The sequence below is a fragment of the Staurois parvus genome, unplaced genomic scaffold (assembly GCF_062004578.1).
Source record: "Staurois parvus isolate SC_StPar_1 unplaced genomic scaffold, SC_StPar_1.0 ptg001161l, whole genome shotgun sequence".
Taxonomy (NCBI): Eukaryota; Metazoa; Chordata; class Amphibia; order Anura; family Ranidae; genus Staurois; species Staurois parvus.
The window spans coordinates 659,561-679,082 of record NW_028318957.1 but is presented as its reverse complement, the minus strand read 5'-3'; the positions used below and the strand labels follow the sequence as shown (position 1 = coordinate 679,082).

Genomic DNA, 19,522 nt, shown 5'->3' with positions numbered 1-19,522 from the left:
ACAGGGAGGAGGACTGTTAGTAAACAAAACAGTCCTCCTCCCTGACGGTGATCATTAGAAATCACCAGGCGCCAGAAAGTATATACCGGCTGGGGCCCGGTGACTGACAGTTGCAGCCGCGAATGGCAGCGCAGGTAGGGCGCCCGCGCGCCTTGTGCGCTCTCTACTCGGATATGCAAAATCACGTATATAGACACGTGATTTTGCGCACCCGTGTCGCCCTGTAGCAGTGTTTCTGCTATAGAGCGGCCGGGAAGCGGTTAAAGGTGAAACATGTAAATATATGTAAAAGGTGTAGAAATATTTAGAAAGCAAAACAAAAATGAATAGAAATGAACACAAAACAATCAGCAGGAAAATAATGATTCCATGGAGAAGGAGAATACGGAGTTAATTAGGGCTGATTCGATTCATTCCAAGGTTACATTCGTTCTGTGGCTCTGTATTCACATCTAAGTGGATCTTCTGTTTATTTTTCCACGTTTTAACATTTGTTATAGCATGCGTTAGTAGGAGTGCGGTTCCAGCACTACATAGGGAGCCGGCTTCTCCCTTCCGCCCTCACTCTGACGCACTTCCTAGGCGTGTGTCGGGCGGCACGGCTCCCCGGCGCACTCGCAGATAATCTGCGGCGTAGTGCGCATGCGCACTGATACGCCTAATGTTTCCCTGGTCACGGTCCTATGAAACCATCCTGGCGAGCAGGACGAACGCCGGGCTGGTTCTTACATCCGCGGGGCGTTTATTTATTTATGTTTTTATTATTTAGTAATAATATTAATCAATTACGTCATTATGTTGTGTTCTTTATACAGCTGATGGTTGTTATGTTGGGAAGGTGCCCCATTGTGTGAGTTTATTGATCTATCCCAGTCCTGGTACTATATGTGAGTACGGTTCATTTATTTATGTGCCATTGCCTATTTATATATATTTATTAATTATTGATTACCCGTATATAATATTGGTGCGTATTTTAACCCCTCGCCTACCGGGCGTGTCTACCCCCATCCTGCCCAGGCCAATTTCCAGCTTTCAGCGCTGTCGCACTTTGAATGACCATTGCGCGGTCATGCAACGCTGTACACATGAAATTTTTATCATTTTTTTTTTGTGACAGCTTTATTTTGGGGGTATTTAATCACCTCGGGGGTTTTTTTATTTTTTCTTAAACCATAAACCACTGAAAATTTTGAAAAAAAAAACCCATTTTTTTCTTAGTTTTTGTTATAAAATTTTGTAAATAGGTAATTTTTTTTTTCCTTCACTGATGTGCGCTAATGAGGCTGCGCTGATGGGCATTGACAGGCAGCGCTGATGGGCACTGATAGGTGGCACTGATGAGGAGGCACTGGTAGGTGGCATTGACAGGCATCACTGATGAGCACTGAAAGGCAGCACTCATATATGGCACTGATAGGCTACGCTGATAGGCTGCACTGACTGGCACTGATAGGCGGCACTGATTGTCATTTATAGGTGGCACTGACTTGCACTGATGGGTGACACTGAAAGGCAAGTCAGATGGGCACTGATATGTGGCATTGATGTGCACTGGTATGCACTGATGGACACTGACAGGTGGCACTGCTGGGGCTACACAGATCATCAGGGCACACTCATCAGCAGTGCCCCGATGATCAGTGTAGATGTCCCCTCCGAGGAATGCCGATTACTCTCCTCTCCTCTGTCAGTGTGACAGCTCGTGAGGAGAGAAATGCCGATAACCGGCATTTCCCTGTTTACATGCGATCAGCTGTGATTGGACACAGCTGATCACATGATTGAGCCGACATCTTCGGCTCTTTCCGTGATCGGTGATCCGCTGTGTCCGAGGGAAACAGCGCACCGCCGATCACCGCGCTGCGCGGTGAGAATGGGAGGACGTCATATGACGTCCTCCCAGAACGAGAGAACCACCTTGCGCCCGTCATTGGACTATATGGCGGGCGGGAGGCGGTTAAAAATGTATTTATTTACTTTTGTTGCCTGAGGTGGATTTGATTGGCCTTTTTTGATTGGGCCGTTATATGTGTGGGGTTGTTATCCTGTCCTCTCTGCCATACTTGGGTATATATACTGTATTTTTCGCTCCATAAGACGCACCTAGGTTTTAGAGGAGAAAAACGAGAAAAACAATATTCTGAACCAATGGACTGCAGACACAGTACAGGAGATGACCAGAGACTGCGGATATAGTACAGGGGATGACCAGAGACTGCGGATATAGTACAGGGGATGACCGGAGACTGCGGACACGGTACAGGCGATGACCGGAGACTGCGGACACGGTACAGGGGATGACCGGAGACTGCGGACACGGTACAGGGGATGACCGGAGACTGCGGACACGGTACAGGGGATGACCGGAGATTGCGGACACGGTACAGGGGATGACCGGAGACTGCGGACACGGTACAGGGGATGACCGGAGACTGCGGACACGGTACAGGGGATGACCGGAGACTGCGGACACGGTACAGGGGATGACCGGAGACTGCGGACACGGTACAGGGGATGACCGGAGACTGCGGACACGGTACAGGTGATGACCGGAGACTGCGGACACGGTACAGGTGATGACCGGAGACTGCGGACACGGTACAGGAGATGACCGGAGACTGCGGACACGGTACAGGTGATGACCGGAGACTGCGGACACGGTACAGGTGATGACCGGAGACTGCGGACACGGTACAGGTGATGACCGGAGACTGCGGACACGGTACAGGTGATGACCGGAGACTGCGGACACGGTACAGGTGATGACCGGAGACTGCGGACACGGTACAGGTGATGACCGGAGACTGCGGACACGGTACAGGTGATGACCGGAGACTGCGGACACGGTACAGGTGATGACCGGAGACTGCGGACACGGTACAGGTGATGACCGGAGACTGCGGACACGGTACAGGAGATGACCGGAGACTGCGGACACGGTACAGGAGATGACCGGAGACTGCGGACACGGTACAGGTGATGACCGGAGACTGCGGGCACGGTACAGGTGATGACCGGAGACTGCGGACACGGTACAGGAGATGACCGGAGACTGCGGACACGGTACAGGAGATGACCGGAGACTGCGGACACGGTACAGGAGATGACCGGAGACTGCGGACACGGTACGGGTGATGACCGGAGACTGCGGACAGTACAGGAGATGACCAGAGACTGCTGACCTTTGGGGAGGGAGGGGGAGCGGGTACCTGAATTTGACAGGTACCCGCTCCCACTTCTGCGGAGTTGTCCTCTCTTTAGTGCAGGCGCCCGGCTGTGCCGGGTTCCCACTGTGCGTGCTCGAGAAGCGCTGTACTTTGTGAATGGCCCAGCGTCTTCTGGGACCTGTCATGTGTCCTAGAAGATGCTGGATCATTCACAAAGCACATCGCTTCTCGCGCATGCGCAGTGGGCACCTGGCTGTCACAGCCGGGTGCTCGCACTAAAGTTGCCGGCGCGGGAAGACTTTACAGCGGTGGACCAAGGAACAGGTAAGGTCCTGCTGCAGAGGAGAGCTGAGCAGCCGGCCCGGTGGCGGCGGAAATACCGGACCGGCCACTCCATATTCACTCCATAAGACTCACTGACATTTTCCCCCATTTTTTGGGGGGGAAAAGTGCGTCTTATAGAGTGAAAAATACCATATGTTGGATCAGCAGGTATATACTTCAGCTCTGAAGAAGGGGGTTCATCTCCCGAAACACGTCAGCCTATCCCTACGTAAGGCACAGTATTGAATTGGACTGCATTGCGGATCAACGGTCACGTTTTTATTTTCTTTGATTTGTGAGTATATATCTATATGTTCTTTTTTTTAACCACTTGCCCTCCTGCGGATTTAATGACCAGGCCTCTTTTTGCTACTTGTTGCTGCACTAATTCAACTGATAATTGCGCGGTCATGCAATGCTGCACCCGAAGGAAATTTACGTCCTTTTTTTCACACAAATAGAGCTTTCTTTCGGTGTTATTTGATCACCTGTGCGCTTTTTATTTTTCACGGTTTAAACAAAAAAAGACCAAAAGTTTTGAAGAAAAATGATATTTTTTACTTTCAGCTATAAAAAATATATAGTAAACTCAAAGTTAGTTATAAATTTAGGGCAAAATGTATTCTGCTCCATGTTTTTGGTTAAAAAAACCCCCAATAAGTGTATATTGATTGCTTTGTGTGAAAGTTATAGCGTCTACAAACTATGGTATAGATACTGCAATTTACGCCATTTTTTTTGCTATACTGCGCTGCATTAGTTTAATGGACAATTGCGCGGTCATGCAATACGGTACATAAATGAAATTTATGTCCTTTTTCACACAAATAGAGCTTTCTTTTGGTGGTATTTGATCACCTGTGCACTTTTTATTTTTGGCGCTATAAACAGAAAAAATTTTGAAAAAAGAAAACTATTTTCTCATGTCGGTCATAAAAAATATCCCAAAAAACTAAAATTTCATCCTAAATTTAGGCCAAAATGTATTCTGCTACAAGTTTTTGGTTAAAAAAAATCCCAATAAGTGTATATTGATTGCTTTGTGTGAAAGTTATAGCGTCTACAAACTATGGTATAGATAATGGAATTTACACAGCTTTTACTTTCTGACTACTCATAACATTTCTTGAGGTGCTAAAATACCAGGATAGTGTAAACACCTTCAAATGACCCCTTTTGGAAAGTAAACACCCTAAGCTATCTGCTGAGAGGCATATTGAGTCCATGGAAGATTTATTTTTTTTCCACAAGTTTCTGGAAAATGACAAAAACATTTTTTTTTTTTTACACAAAGTTGTCATTTAAATGATTTATTTCTCGCGCAAGCCATGGGTATATGTGGAATTACACCCCAAAATACATTCTGCTACTTCTACCGAGTATGGGGATACCACATGTGTGAGACTTTTTAGAAGCCCAGCCACATACAGGAGCCTGAAATCCAATGACCACTTTGAAAGACTGAAGGTGCGTAACTTCCTCACTACTTATCACAGATTTGAAGGCCCTGACATGCCAGGATAGCACTAAACCCCTCCCCCCCTACCAAATGACTCCTTTCTGGAAAGTAGACACCCCAAGGAATTTAAAGAGGCATGGTGAGTATTTTGCAGATGTTTTTTTTTTCTCACAAGGTTTTGAAATATAAAAAAAGAATAGAAAAAAAATTTTTTTTTTTTTTTCTTTTTTCAAAAACTTGTGGCAACAAGTTTGCGCAGCGCTTTACAATATAAGGGGTGAGCTGGGGAGTGGAGAGATAGATCTGGGTGTCATCAGCATAGAGGTGGTATTGGAGGTTATCAGTTGGCCCAGGGAGGAGGTGTAGAAAGCGAAAAGGAGGGTCCAAGAGCAGAACCTTGGGGTACTTCAACAGAAGGACAAAGCGGAGGAGGAGCAGTTGTATGTGACACTGAAAGTGCACTGAGAAAGGTAAGAGGAGAACCATGAGAGGGCAGAGTCATGGAGGCCGATGGGGTGGAGTTTACTGAGGAGGAGCGGGTGGTCGACTGTGTCAAAGGCATCGGAAAGGTCAAGGAGTATGAGTATGGAGTAACGGCCATTGGTTTTAGCAGTTAGTAGGTCATTAGTGAGTTTTAGTTGGGCAGTTTCTGTGGAATGTTGTTGGCGGAAGCCAGACTGTCGGGGATCAAGAAGGTTGTTGTCAGTGAGGTAGCAGTTCATACGGTTGTGAACAAGGCATTCGAGAAGCTTGGAGGCAAACGGGAGCAGGGAGATGGGTCTTAAGTTATTCAAACAGGTGGGGCCCAGCGAGGGTTTTTTGAGAATGGGGGTAACCAGTGCATGTTTGAGTGGGGAGGGAAAGGTGCCCATGGAGAGTGAGAGGTTGAAGATGTGGGTTAGAGAGTTTAGGATAGAGCAGGAAGGCGGCTGCAACAGTCGTGAGGGGACAGGATCCAGGGGACAGGTGGTGAAGTGGGCTTTGGAAAGGAGTTTGGTATCTTCCTTGATGGTAACAAGGTTGAAGGAGGAGAGTATAGAGTTTGGTGTTGGGCCTGGTATGTTGGTTAGAGGAGGAAGCTTGACAGTGGAGATCTCATCACGAATTGTGTCGATCTTTTTGAAGTGACTGGCAATCTCCTGTGCAGTAAGTAAGTTGGTGGGTGGAGGCAGAGTTGACAAGGAGTGGATGAGAGGGTCTTGATGAGAGTGTTATAGTAGGTTTGATTAGCAGTGTGGAGGCTGGAGTTGTATTTGAGAAGAGCTGATTTGTAGAGGGTAAAGTTTATTATACACTCATATCTTGGTGGTTGCGGGACAATACTTATGTTCGCAACCGCATCGGCTTGTACTGCACTTATGGGACTCACCACGTCACCAAGTCCTACTGCAGTGCTGGTATTATTATTATTATACAGGATTTATGGCACCAACAGTTTGCTCAGCGCTACAATATAACGGGAGACAATACAGAACAATACAGTTCAATACAAGAGGGTTAGGAGGGCCCTGATCCTGGGAGCTTACAATCTAAGAGATATGTGAAAGACCAGGATATACTAGACCGCTGGTACTCGCCAGTTCACCAAAAGGTAGCGTGGCACTAGTACTGGCACTCTGCTGCATATGAGAGTCATCAAAATTTGCCGAAAAGTGCTAACAGAGATCAGGCCTGATTCTGAGAAAACTGCGGTTTTGTGTGCAATGTATTAAGTGACAGTGACCTACTGACCCTGCACTTGCTGGGGGAGAAGGGGGAGTAAGCGTAGGGGCTAAACGCAGGTGTTGGCAGGTGCCGTGGCTGATCCCGCTAACGCTGCATTTTTGGGGACGCTATACTAATGTGAACGCTGGTATAGTGCTGATCTGATCAAAGATATTGATCCGTTCAGACACTATACTAGCAATGGAGGTTTATTGTGTATGAGCGTCTTCCTGGCAATCAAGGGGTTAAATGTGATGACTGGCGTACTGACGGGCAATCTGATGCTATCTGGGAGGGACGAGAAAACTATGGGAGCGCGAATCACGTGTGTATATATATATATATATATATATATATATATATATATATATATATCTCTGTGATTTTGCGCACCCATCCGCCCTGTAGCAGTATTTCTGCTATAGGGCAGTCAGGAAGTGGTTTGTGTTACGTCGCTGAGTTACTTTAATTGACAATTGCGCGGTCATGCAACACTGCACCCAAATTAAATTTATGTCCTTTTTTTTTCCACAAATTGAGCTTTCTTTCGGTGGTATTTGATCGCCTGTGCGTTTTTTAATTATTTGCGCTATAAAAAAAAAAGACTGACAATTTTGAGAAAAGAAAACAATATTTGGGACTTTTTGCTATAAAACATGTCCAGTAAAAAAATTAATAATCAAATTTTGTCATAAATTTCAGCCAAAATGTATTCTGCGACATGTCTTTGCTAAAAAAAAAAAATCCCAATACGTGTAAATTAATTGATTTACGTGAAAGTTATAGCGTCTACAAATGGCGGGAAAGATACTGGGATTTTTTTTTATACTAATAATGGCAGCGATCAGTGACTTACGGCGGTGATCAGTGATTTATGACAGTGATCAGCGACCTTAGGCGGGACTGCGGCGGACATTTTGACAGTGGGGGAACTGACTTGGGGTCACTGACATCCCCAGTGACACCAATACAGTTATCAGTGCAAAAAAAAAAAAAACCACTGACACTGTACTAATGGCACCGGGGAGGAAGGGGTTAACATTTTTAGGCGATCAAAGAGTTAACTGTGTGAGGGGGGTGTGTTTCACTAGTGGGCAGGGATGTGTACTTCACAGGAACACGCTGATCCCGAGAGCTAAACTCCACTTTCAGGAACAGCTTGTTAGGAGCTGACAGGGAGCAGAGCTGCATTGTGAATAATGCAGCTGTGCTCTGTGTCACTGTTTGCCAGCAATCACCCGGGACCCGGCGGGTAATGATTGGCCGGGACCCAGTGATTGACACCCGCGGCCGCGATCGACGGTGCGAGTAGGGCGGTCGCGTGCCTCCTACCTGTTTTGCTAAATGACGTTTTAAAACGTCGTTTAGCACAGCGGTGCCGCCCTGTTGCAGTATATACACTGCGGCTGGTAGGCAAGCTGTTAATAAATACGTGGTGTACCACGGTAATGCACGATGAGAGTGCGCCCTTGTTTGCTTTTGTTCACCAGACACCCTAGTGAATAAAACGGTGGGGGCTGCAATTTTTTATATCAGATAGTACTCACACAGCGATTTTTCAAATGCAAATTTAAAAAAAAATACACTTTTTTTACTTTTAATGCACAAAAACACAATATATTGCCAATTATTTGGTAACATATAAAAGATGATGGTATGCTGAGTGAATAGATACCAAACATGACATGTTTTAAAACGGCGCATGCCCCGTGCAATGGTGACAAATTGCATACATTTTTAATATCCATAGTCAACACTTTAAAAGCCTTTACAAGCTACCATTTTAGATTTACAGAGGAGATCTAATGTTAGAATTACTGCCCTTGATCTGACGTTCACGGTGATACCTCACATGCATGGTGCAACCGCTGTTTACATACCGCCATAGGGTCAAAGCTCACGAACGCAGGTGCGCACGGGGGCGAGGGTGCTTTTTTTTTTTTTTTGAGCACTTTTAATGCTATCACAGGGAATGCAAATATCCCCTATAACTTCAATGGGCATTGCCATATATTCTTTTTTGAGAAATCTGGGGTCTATCAGGCTCTAGATATCTCCTCTGCCCTTACATTTCCTGTGAAACTGAAGTGATGAAATGCTCGTAGCTTCCGATTTCTTAGACTATAGAGATGATTGGCACCATTCCGGTATCTCTGCCAAAAAGTGTGTGTGTTATGTCCATCATTAGAATATACTGCCCTGCATCCACCCACTTCTAATGGTGGGCACACATTAGGTCACATGGTGCCACATGTGCCAATTCCAAGAGATTGTACAAATGTCTAAATAGTGGCACGCTTGAATAAAAATTGTCCACGTATAAGTGGTACCCCATATGGAAAAAGGATGAAACCAAGTCCCAAACTATCTTGCCACTACTTCCCATATAGCCTGTTGCCCTCTCACAGGTCTTATACATCTTGACCCCATTTCTGGCATACTTTCTGGGGAGAAATTGTTTGAATGCAAAGCGGCCAGAAAAATTAACCACTTGCCTACCGGGCACTTATACCCCCTTCCTTACCAGGCCAATTTTCAGCTTTCAGCGCTCTCACACTTTGAATGACAATTACTCAGTCATGCAACATTGTACCCATATAAAATTTTCGTCCTTTTTTTCACACAAATAGAGCATTATTTTGGTGGTATTTACTCACCACTGGGTTTTTTATTTTTTGCACTATAAATGAAAAAAGACCGAAAATTTTGAAAAAAATGCGTTTTTGTTATAAAATTTTTCAAATAAGCAATTTTTCTTCATATATCTTCACCAAAATTTATACTACTACATTTGTTTGGTAAAAATAACACAAATCAGTGCATATTATTTGGTCTGTGTGAAAGCTAGAAAGTCTACAAGCTATGGTACCAATCATTGAAAATTGGTCACACCTGATGTACCGATGCCCTATCTCATTTCTTGAGGCCCTAACAAGCCAGAACAGTGCAAATACCCCATAAATGACCCCTTTTTGGAAAGTAGACATTCCAAAGTATTCAGTAAGAGGCATGGTGAGTTTTTTGAAGCTGTAGTTTTTTCCAAAAATTCTTTGGAAAATTACATTTTATTTATTTATTTTTTTTCCCCCAAAAAAATGGCATATTAACAAGTTATTTCTCACACACAGCACAGGCATACTTGCAACTACACCCCAAAATATTTTCTGCTGCTTCTCCTGAATATAATGATACCAAATGTGTTAGACTTTTGAACATCCTGACCACATAGAGAGGCCCAACATGCAAGGAGCATCAACAAGTGTTCTAGGGACATAAATTACACATCTAAAATCTTGACTATGTATTACAATTTTGAAGGCCTTAAAGCACCAGGACAATGGAATTACCCACAAAATGACTGAGAAGCAAACACCCCAACCTATAATCCATGAGGCATAATGAGTCTTTTGAACATGTCGTTTATTTCCAAAAGTTTTCGGAATATGCGGGAAGAAAATGAAAATATATTTTTTTTACACAAAGTTGTACATTTATAAGATATTTCTAAAGCATAGCATGTAAATACCACAAAATACACTCCAAAATACATTTTGCTACTCCTCCTGAATATAACGATACCAAATGTGTGAGACTTTTCCGCAGCCTCACCACATAGAGAGGCCCAACATGCAAGGAGCACCATCAGGTGTTCTAGGGACATAAATTGCACATTTAACATCTTGACTACCTATTACACTTTTGAAGATCTTAAAGCACCAGGACAATTGAATTACCCGCAAAATGACTCCATTTTGAGAAGCAAACACCCCAACCTAACTTCCATGAGGCATAATGAGTCTTTTGAACATGTTGTTTATTTCCAAACGTTTTTGGAATATGCGGGAAGAAAATGAAAACTTATTTTTTTTTTCCACAAAGTTATCCATTTATAAGATATTTCTAACACATAACATGTAAATACCACAAAATACACCCCAAAATACATTCTACTACTCCTCCTGAATATAACGATACCAAATATGTGAGACTTTTCCGCAGCCTGACCTCATAGAGAGTCCCAACATGCAAGGAGCACCATCAGGTGTTCTAGGGACATAATTTACACATCTAGTATCTTGACTACCTCTTACACTTTTGAAGGCCTTGAAGCACCAGGACAACTGAATTACCCACAAAATGACCACATTTTGAGAAGCAAACACCCCAACATATATTCCGTGTGGCATAATGAGTCGTTTGAACATGTCGATTATTTCCCAAAGTTTCAGAATATGCGGGAAGAAAATGAAAACATATTTTTTTTTACAGAAAGTTGTCCATTTATAAAATATTTCTAACACACAGAACGTAAATACCAAAAAAAAAACCTCAAAATACATTCTGCTACCTCTCCTGAGTATGGCAATAGCAAATGTGTGAGACTTTTCTACAACCTGGCCATATACAGAGGCCCAACATCCAAGTAGCACCTTTAGGCGTTCTAAGGGCAAAAATTACACATCTAATTTCTTGACAACCTAAAACACTTTTGATGGTTTTGGAGGACCAGGACAAAGGAAGCACCCACAAAATGACCCAGTTTTGGAAAGCAAACACTCCAACGTATTTTTTAGGAGGCATAATGAGTCTTTTGAACATGTCGTTTTTTTCCACAAGTTTTCAGAAAATGTGGAAAAAAAATTAAAACTTTATTTTTTTACACAAAGTTGTCGGTTTATAAGATATTTCTAACACATAACATGTAAATACCACAAAATACACCCCAAAATACATTCTGCTACTCCTCCTGAGTATGGTAATACCACATGTGTGAGACTTTTCTACAGCCTGACCACATAGAGAGGCCCAACATGCAAGGAGCACCATCAGGTGTTCTAGGGACATAAATTACACATCTAATATCTTGACTACCTATTAAAACTTTGAAGGCCCTGAAGCACCAGGACAATGGAATTACCCACAAAATGACCCCATTTTGAGAAGTAAACACCCCAACATATATTCTATGAGGCATAATGAGTCTTTTGAACGTGTCATTTTTTTCCACAAGTTTTCGGAATATGTAAAAAGAAAATGAAAACTTTTTTTTTTTACGCAACGTTGTTCATTTATAAGATATTTCTAACACATAGCATGTAAATACCTCAAAATATACCCCAAAATACATTCTGCTATTCCTCCTGAGTATGGCAATACCACATGTGTGACACTTTATAACAGCCTGGCCACATACAGAGGCCCAACATCAAGGTAGGTGTTCTAGGGACATAAATTACACATCTAATTTCCAGACAACCTATCATTTTTGAAGGCCCTTCATATTTCTAACATATAGCATGTACATACCAAGAATTACACCCCAAAATACATTTGAGAAAATGGTAAGCAAAAGATTACCTGCGGTTTTAGTAGTGCAGTTGTCCACAGAGGAGAGCATCGATCCAGGCAGCAGGCAGGGATGTGGTCAGCTACATCAAAAGCAATTGTCCAGGCAGCAGACAGGATTATTGTCCATTGTCAGTACAGGAAGCAGGCAGATATATCATCAGCGCAGCCAAACCATTGGTCCAGGCAGCAGGCAGAAATGTGGTCAGCAGCCAAAGGATTGTCAAGGCAGAGACACAGCATAGCCAAAATATCAGACCCAGTAGTAGGCAGGAACATGGTCCATGGTACAGGTAGCAGGCAGAGGCGTGGTCAGTTCATGTGTCAGGCAGCGGCATGTTGGCAATAAGTTGGCAGCAGGCAGAAATATCAGGTTTAGGGCCCCGCCAGCTAAGACAGGGGTAGAGGCTTCGTCCCACCCATCTCTTCGAAGCCTCCGGACTAACAGACCCTTTTTCGGGAATTATAAAACCCAGAGAAAACCAAAAACTTAGTTTTCTCCACTCCGAAAAACTATTCTGAAGCCCCTCACATATGTGAGACCCCTGTATTATTTTGAATCATAATACTACAAAAGCAGGGCAGAAGATCAGTCCAAGCGGCGGGCAAAAAACGTGGTCAATTAACAAGCCGAGGTCAGTTCTGATGGAAAGCAGAGGCATCGTCAATAAACAGGCCAGGGTCATTTCCAGAGCAGGCAGAGATATGGTCAGTTTAGGCGGCAGGCAGAGGCGTGGTCGAATAACAGGCCAGGGTCAGTTCCAGAACAGGCAGAGGTATGGTCAGTTTAGGCAGCAGGCAGTGGCGTTGTCAAATAACAAGATAGGGTCATTTCAGGAGCAGACAGAGGCATGAGGAGTGAATGGCAGGAAATTCATAATTACGTTTACCATACTTCACTAATATTTTACAGAAGTATGGTAACGGCGGAAACAGCAACCTATGCAGAGGCCTGGTTGGGAAGGACACTGAGGACAATAAAAGCTGGTGTCTCGTCTAACTCCTCTTCTGGTGCACACCCGACATTTTTTTTTACATCTTTGACCTCCTTCTCTGCGAGGGACTTTTTCAGGAAAATGCTGTTCCTGGAGTCTACTCACTACATCTGAGTGAACACTTTCTGGTGGGCCTCCAGGGTACAAAAGGGCAGTGACAATTTCTTCCTGATACCAAAGAAAGGACATGGGTGTCTCGGTGGATTTCCGGTAGATTATATATGTGTTATAAACGGCCAAATTAAAAAAATAAATGGAGACTTTTTTATACCAATGGCGGGTTCTTCTTACAGCAAGGTAGGGTTGGATCATCTGATCATTGAAGTCAACTCCCCCCATGAATAAATTATAATCATGGACACATTTTGGTTTTTGGAATGTGCCATTTCTACTGGTGATTTGCACGTGGTTGTCATTATGAATTGATGAGAGCATGTAGATGTCTCGTTTGTCCCTCCACTTCAAAGCCAATATCTCTTTGTTCCGCAAAGTCACCGACTCCCCTCTCTGTAGTCTTGTGTTCACCAGCCTTTGCGGGAATCCCTTCCTATTCGATCTCACGGTGTCACATGCTAGTGTTCTCCTTCGGTGAAGATTGCGGAAAAGGGGTAAACTGGTGTAAAAGTTATCCACATAGAGATGATAACCCTTTTCAAAGAGTGGAAACACAAGCTCCCAAACAACTTTTCCACATGCTCCAATATAATCTGGGCATTCAGGGGGATGCAGTTGGCTGTCCTTTCCTTCATACACGAGGAAGGCGTACACGTACCCCGTGGCTCTGTCGCATAACTTATAAAGTTTAATCCCATATCGGGCCCTTTTGCTGGGGATAAACTGCTTGAAACTCAGCCTGCCATTGAAGGGGACAAGTGACTCATCCACGCAGATGTGTTTGTCTGGGACAAATAATTGGGCAAATTTATCAGAGAAGAAATTAAGGAGTGGCCGAATTTTATATAGTTTATCATATTCTGGGTCATTTTGGGGAAGGCACTGGGTGTTATCATTGTAATGCAGGAACCTCATGATCATTTGATATCTTGTTCTGGACATGACTGATGAGAAAACTGGCATGTGATAGATTGGGCGGGTAGACCAGTAAGAGTGTAATTCATTTTTTTTTGTGAGTCCCATATTAAATGTGAGGCCCAAAAATGTTTTAAATTCCTCCACTGTCAACTGCTTCCATTGATAGGGACGGGCATAACATGAATCTGGGTTTGTAGCTATGAACTGTTGGGCATAGAGGTTGCACTGGTCCACAATTAAATTTAGAAAGTCATTGGTAAAAATTAAATTAAAAAAATCAATAGGGGCAAAATTTTCTGTGTTTACCTGGACTCCTGGCTGGGCAGTAAAAGGGGGGATGTTAGCTGCTCCAGAGTTAGAGGGAAGCCATAGGGGGTTTTGAAGGGCATATGGAAGAGTGGCATGGGTCCTAACCCTTTGGGGCTGAGGTAACACCTAACTAGGACCTGGTCTTTCTTGACGTCCTCCATTTCTTGTGGAAGCCACTGCTCTGCTAGTGGATGCCACCGCGCTACTTGTGGTAGCCTGCTCCTCACCAGAACGCCTTCGTTTGATGGGCACAATTTCCTCCTCCTCCGATGATGATTCTGTAACAGATCCACTGCTTAAAACGGGCTCATACTCCAAATCAGAACCACGCTCATAATCCAAATCAGAATCATGCACTGAGAGCTCCCCGCTGCTCTCGTCGGTCATGGATAAAATTTGGTACGCCTCCTCGCAAGAAAATAATTTTTTGGACATACTGGGACAGTTGAGGCTGCACTGATGGGTGCTGATGAGGCTACACTTGTGGGTGCTGATGGGGGTACACTGCTAGGTCCTGACGAGGGTGCGCTGATGGGGATCCACTGATGAGAGTGCACTGACGGGTGCTGATGAGGCTGCACTTGTTGGTGATTATAGGGGTGCACTGCTGAGCACTGATGAGGGTGCGCTGTTGGGGGTGCACTGATGGGTGCTGATGAGGCTGCACTAATGGACACTGATGAGGTTGCACTGATGTGCAATAATGGGCTGCACTGATAAACTGCCACTGATGTGCTCTGATGGGTGCTAATGAGGATCCACTGATAGGGTGGTACTGATGTGTATGAATAAGTGGCACTGATAAGCTGCAGTGATGAAGCAGCACTGGTGGACACTGATGAGCACTGATAAGTTGCAGTGATGAGACAGCACTGATGAGCACTGATAAGCTGCAGTGATGAAGCAGCACTGGTGGACACTGATGAGCCCTCACTAATGGGCACTGATGTGCACAGATCGGCACTGATGAGCACCGATATGCACAGTTGAGCACTGATGGGCACTCACTGGTGGGCACTGATGAGCACAGATGGGTACTGACAGGCACCGATGAGCAGATGGGCACTGATGAGGACAGATGGGCACTCACTGGTGGGCACTGATGAGCACTGACAGGCACCGATGAGCACTGATGTGCACTCACTGGCGGGTACTGATGAGCACAGATGGGCACTCACTGGTGGGCACTGACATGCACAGATGGGCACTGACGGGCACCGATGAGCACAGATAAGCACTGACGGGCACAGATGAGTACTCACTGGTGGGCACCGAGGAGCACAGATGAGCACTGATGGGCACTGATATACGCACTGGCAGGCACAGATGAGCACAGATGGGCATTCACTGTTGGGCACTGATGAGCACAGATGGGCACTGACAGGCACCGAGGAGCACTGATGGGCACTGATGTGCACTCACTGGCGGGTATTGATGAGGACAGATGGGCACTCACTGGTGGGCACTGACATGCACAGATGGGCACTGACGGGCACAGATGGGCACTCACTGGTGGGCACCGAGGAGCAATGACAGGCACTGATATACACACTGCCAGGCACTGATGAGTACAGATGGGCACTGTAGATCACAGATGGGCACTGTAGATCACAGATGGGCACTGATGAGCAAAGATGGGCACTGTAGATCACAAATGGTCACTGTAGAGCACAGGGCACTGTAGATCACAGATGGGCACTGTAGAGCACTGATGGGCACTGTAGATCACAGGTGGGCACTGTAGATCACAGGTGGGCACTGTAGAGCACTGATGGGCACTGTTGATCACAGGTGGGCACTGTAAAGCACTGATGGGCACTGTAGATCACAGGTGGGCACTGTAGAGCACTGATGGGCACTGTATAGCACTGATTGGCACTGTAGCGCACTGGTGGGCACTGTATAGCACTGATGGGCACTGTAGATCACAGGTGGGCACTGTAGATCACAGACAGGGCAGTGTAGATCACAGACAGGGCAGTGTAGATCACAGACAGGGCACTGTAGATCACAGACAGGGCACTGTAGATCTCAGATAGAGCAGTGTAGATCACACTCACAGTTGTAAGAACCAATTCTCTCTCCTTTCCTCACACTCGGTATTGGTGTGAGGAAAGGAGAGAGAAAACCCAGCCATGACCCTGCTGTGTTTACATTTGTGATCGCTCTGTCCAATGAAGAGCGACCACAAATGTAATCAGCAGCTGTAAGTGGCTGTTCACCCCCCTCTTCCTAATGTCCTGTGTCCGAGGGACACAGCCATCACGGACAGTACCCGATGCGCGCCGCCGGGGGCACGCGAGAAGCGCGATCACGGGAGGACGTCATATGACGCCCTCCCAGAACTGGCCGGCCGCGGTGAAGCCGTCATTCGGCTATGCGCGGTCGGCAAGAGGTTAATGAGAGACTCATCAACGCAGATTTTTTGCTGGGGAGTATAGACATCTGCAAATTTTTGGCTAAGGTGATTTACGAGGAGCTGAATTTTGTGGAGCTGGTCAAATTCAAGGTCACCTCGAGGATGACAGAGTGTGTTGTAATTGAAATGCATAAAACACATTACACTCTCATATCTATGCCTGGCCATGGCAGCAGAGAACACGGCATATGATGAATCAGGTCTGTGGACCAATACAACTGCAATTAATTTTTTTTTAAGTAAGCCCATGTTGAGGGTTAGGCCCCAAAAAAATTTAAATTCGGAAACTGTAATGGGTTTCCATGCAAATAGTCTGGCAAGGTTTGAATTTGGGTTAGCAGCGATAAATTGTGCATCTAAATGGCTTTGATCCACAATGAATGCATACAGATCTTCCATGATAAACGGCTCCAAAAAAATCAGTAGTTAAATTTGCCATTTCCACCTGATTTCCAGGTTGGGCAGTGAATGGGGGAAGTATGGGTGCTTTAGAATTTGTGGGCTTCCAATCGGGATTTACAAGCACATCCGGAAGGATACTAGGGGCTCTACGGCCTGTGTGCGAATTCTTGGTGGTTGCGGGACAATACTTGCGCTCGCCACCACACCAGCTTGTACTGCACTTAAGGGACTCGCCACATCACCAAGTCATACTGCAGTGCTGGTATGTGAAAGACCAGGACTTACTAGGCCGCTGGTACTTGTGAGTTCATTAAAAGGTAGCGCGGTACTAGTACTGGCACTCTGCTGCATATGAGAGTCATCAAAATTTACCGGTATGTGCTAGCAGAGATCAGGCCTGATTTTGCAAACACTGCTTTTTGTATGCAATGTATCAAGTGAGAGTGACCTACTGACACTGCACTTGCTGGGGGGAGAAGGGGGTTAAGCGTAGGGGCTAAACGCAGGTGCCGGCAGGTGTCAGGGCTGATCCCGCTAACGCTTCGTTTTTGGGGACACTATACTAATGTGAGGGGATTGGGGGGAATATTGTGCTGGGGGAGAGATTGGAGGGGGGGAATTGTGCTAGGAGAGGGGATTGGGGTGAATTTGTGTTAGGAGGGGAGACTGGGGAGAGAATTGTGCGTGAGAGGGGGAAATTGAGGGGGGGGTTGTACTAGGACAGGGGATTGGGGTGGACTTGTGTAAGGAGGGGAAATTGGGGGGGGGGGGCGTGATTTGGGTGGGGAGGAATGATTTGTGCTGGGCAGGGATTTAGGGGAATTTGTGTTAGGCGGTGGGATTGGGGGGGATTTATGCTAGGAGGGGGGATTTGGGGGAGGGGATGAGTGCTAGGAGGGTTGAAGTAGAACTACAGGTGAAGTTTCATTATTTTTTGGTGGGGGGATGCACAATAGTCTAGCCCCGCCCTGATCTCAGCTCATACTTGGATACAGTAAAATGCCGCTTTGTGAATTCTCCCCTGCATGTTTACATGAATGTACTGCACCCCGTTGTCATACCCCACGTGTTGCTGTACGAAATGTGAACAAGGCCTTGGATGACTTTCACATGGTGTGACATAAATGTACAGATTTGAGTAGCTGAGAGGTGACCTTTAGCAGTATGTAATCCTAAATGTAGTTTCAGTCCTCATCATTAAAGAAATAAGGTATTCAGAGACAGATGGTCAATTAGCATCTGAAGGGACTAGCTTCCTCTGGAAGTGGCACCTGGGTGCTAATAAGATTTTGTCACCTATATGTAATCTGCCATCTTCCTTAAGTTTAAAAGAGAAACGAGGACGTTTCGGCTTCATGACACGAGGGGGGCTCCGATCTGTCTCCCTGACATTGGGAGCTCTAAAAGTATATACATACATCAAAGGAGTATGTTTCATCCCTCATACAAGCTGAAATATTAGTTGCAGAGAGATGAAAATACTTCCTTCTGATGGGGCACTCTGTAGGCCACATCGGCATATAAAAACTATATTTGTGACCTATGTAGAATGCCAGGAAAATGCAGGAAATGGTTATGTGGCGCTGGAGTGCAATAGTGGAACAGTGATTGGTACTGTCGCGATCGGACTGATGCGCTGGTGTTCGAAATTTAATCCCCAACTTGGTGATTCAAGCCAGTCTTGGTCCAATTGACTTTGGGCAGTTCAGAACCCAGAACATCCTGTGGGCGGGTACAGGAACACCCCCCAGAGGCAATTGGTCCAGGAGTCATGTCCAGCCCACGTCCATATTCCCATAAATTGAGGACTGGAGCTATGGACATTGTGATTCGTATGGAGCCAGTTCGATTTGACTGACGGATTGCTGATTCTCCCTGACTTGCTCCAGTCGCAGGATAGATCTTGGTAAAAGTTTTATCTGTTTTTTATTCCCTTTTATTTTATAGTGAATAGTCTATATGTGTCTTCTTGTATTTTTTGTATTTTTGTAACTTTTTATACTTTGTACATATTTTATGCACTGCCCGCTTTCGGGATATTAAATCTTAAAATTAATAAGTGACTTCTGGGTACGTAAGCACGGGCTCATATTTCCAGAGAGATTAGATTGTATTGTATGTTAGTGCTTTTATATGCTCGGTCAAGCTCATTGCCAATCTGTATGCAATTGCACTGTGTGTGGACAGATTGCGTGCAGATTGTAAAGGTAACAGATTTGCCAGACGGAGATCTGTGTGTGTGTGTGGTGTTCCAGCAGACCGTTCTGTGGATAAACTGTCGGGTGGTGGCAAGCTACCGTTTGTGGTGTGTCTGGTGTGGGGGGGTGTGGACAGTGGAAGAGTGATTAACAGCGGGGTTCTA

General features: G+C 45.2%; 1 protein-coding gene across 1 annotated transcript in view; it reads left to right on the top strand.

Annotated features, from left to right (window-relative positions):
• Positions 1 to 662: 662 nt before the first annotated feature.
• The window catches only part of LOC149439083 (NACHT, LRR and PYD domains-containing protein 12-like), a 98,353-nt gene continuing 79,493 nt past the window's right edge, over positions 663 to 19,522 (top strand). Inside the window, exon 1 of the mRNA XM_089659476.1 lies at positions 663 to 887. The gene's annotated coding sequence lies outside the window, so the exon portion shown is untranslated. The remainder of the gene's footprint in view (positions 888 to 19,522) is intronic.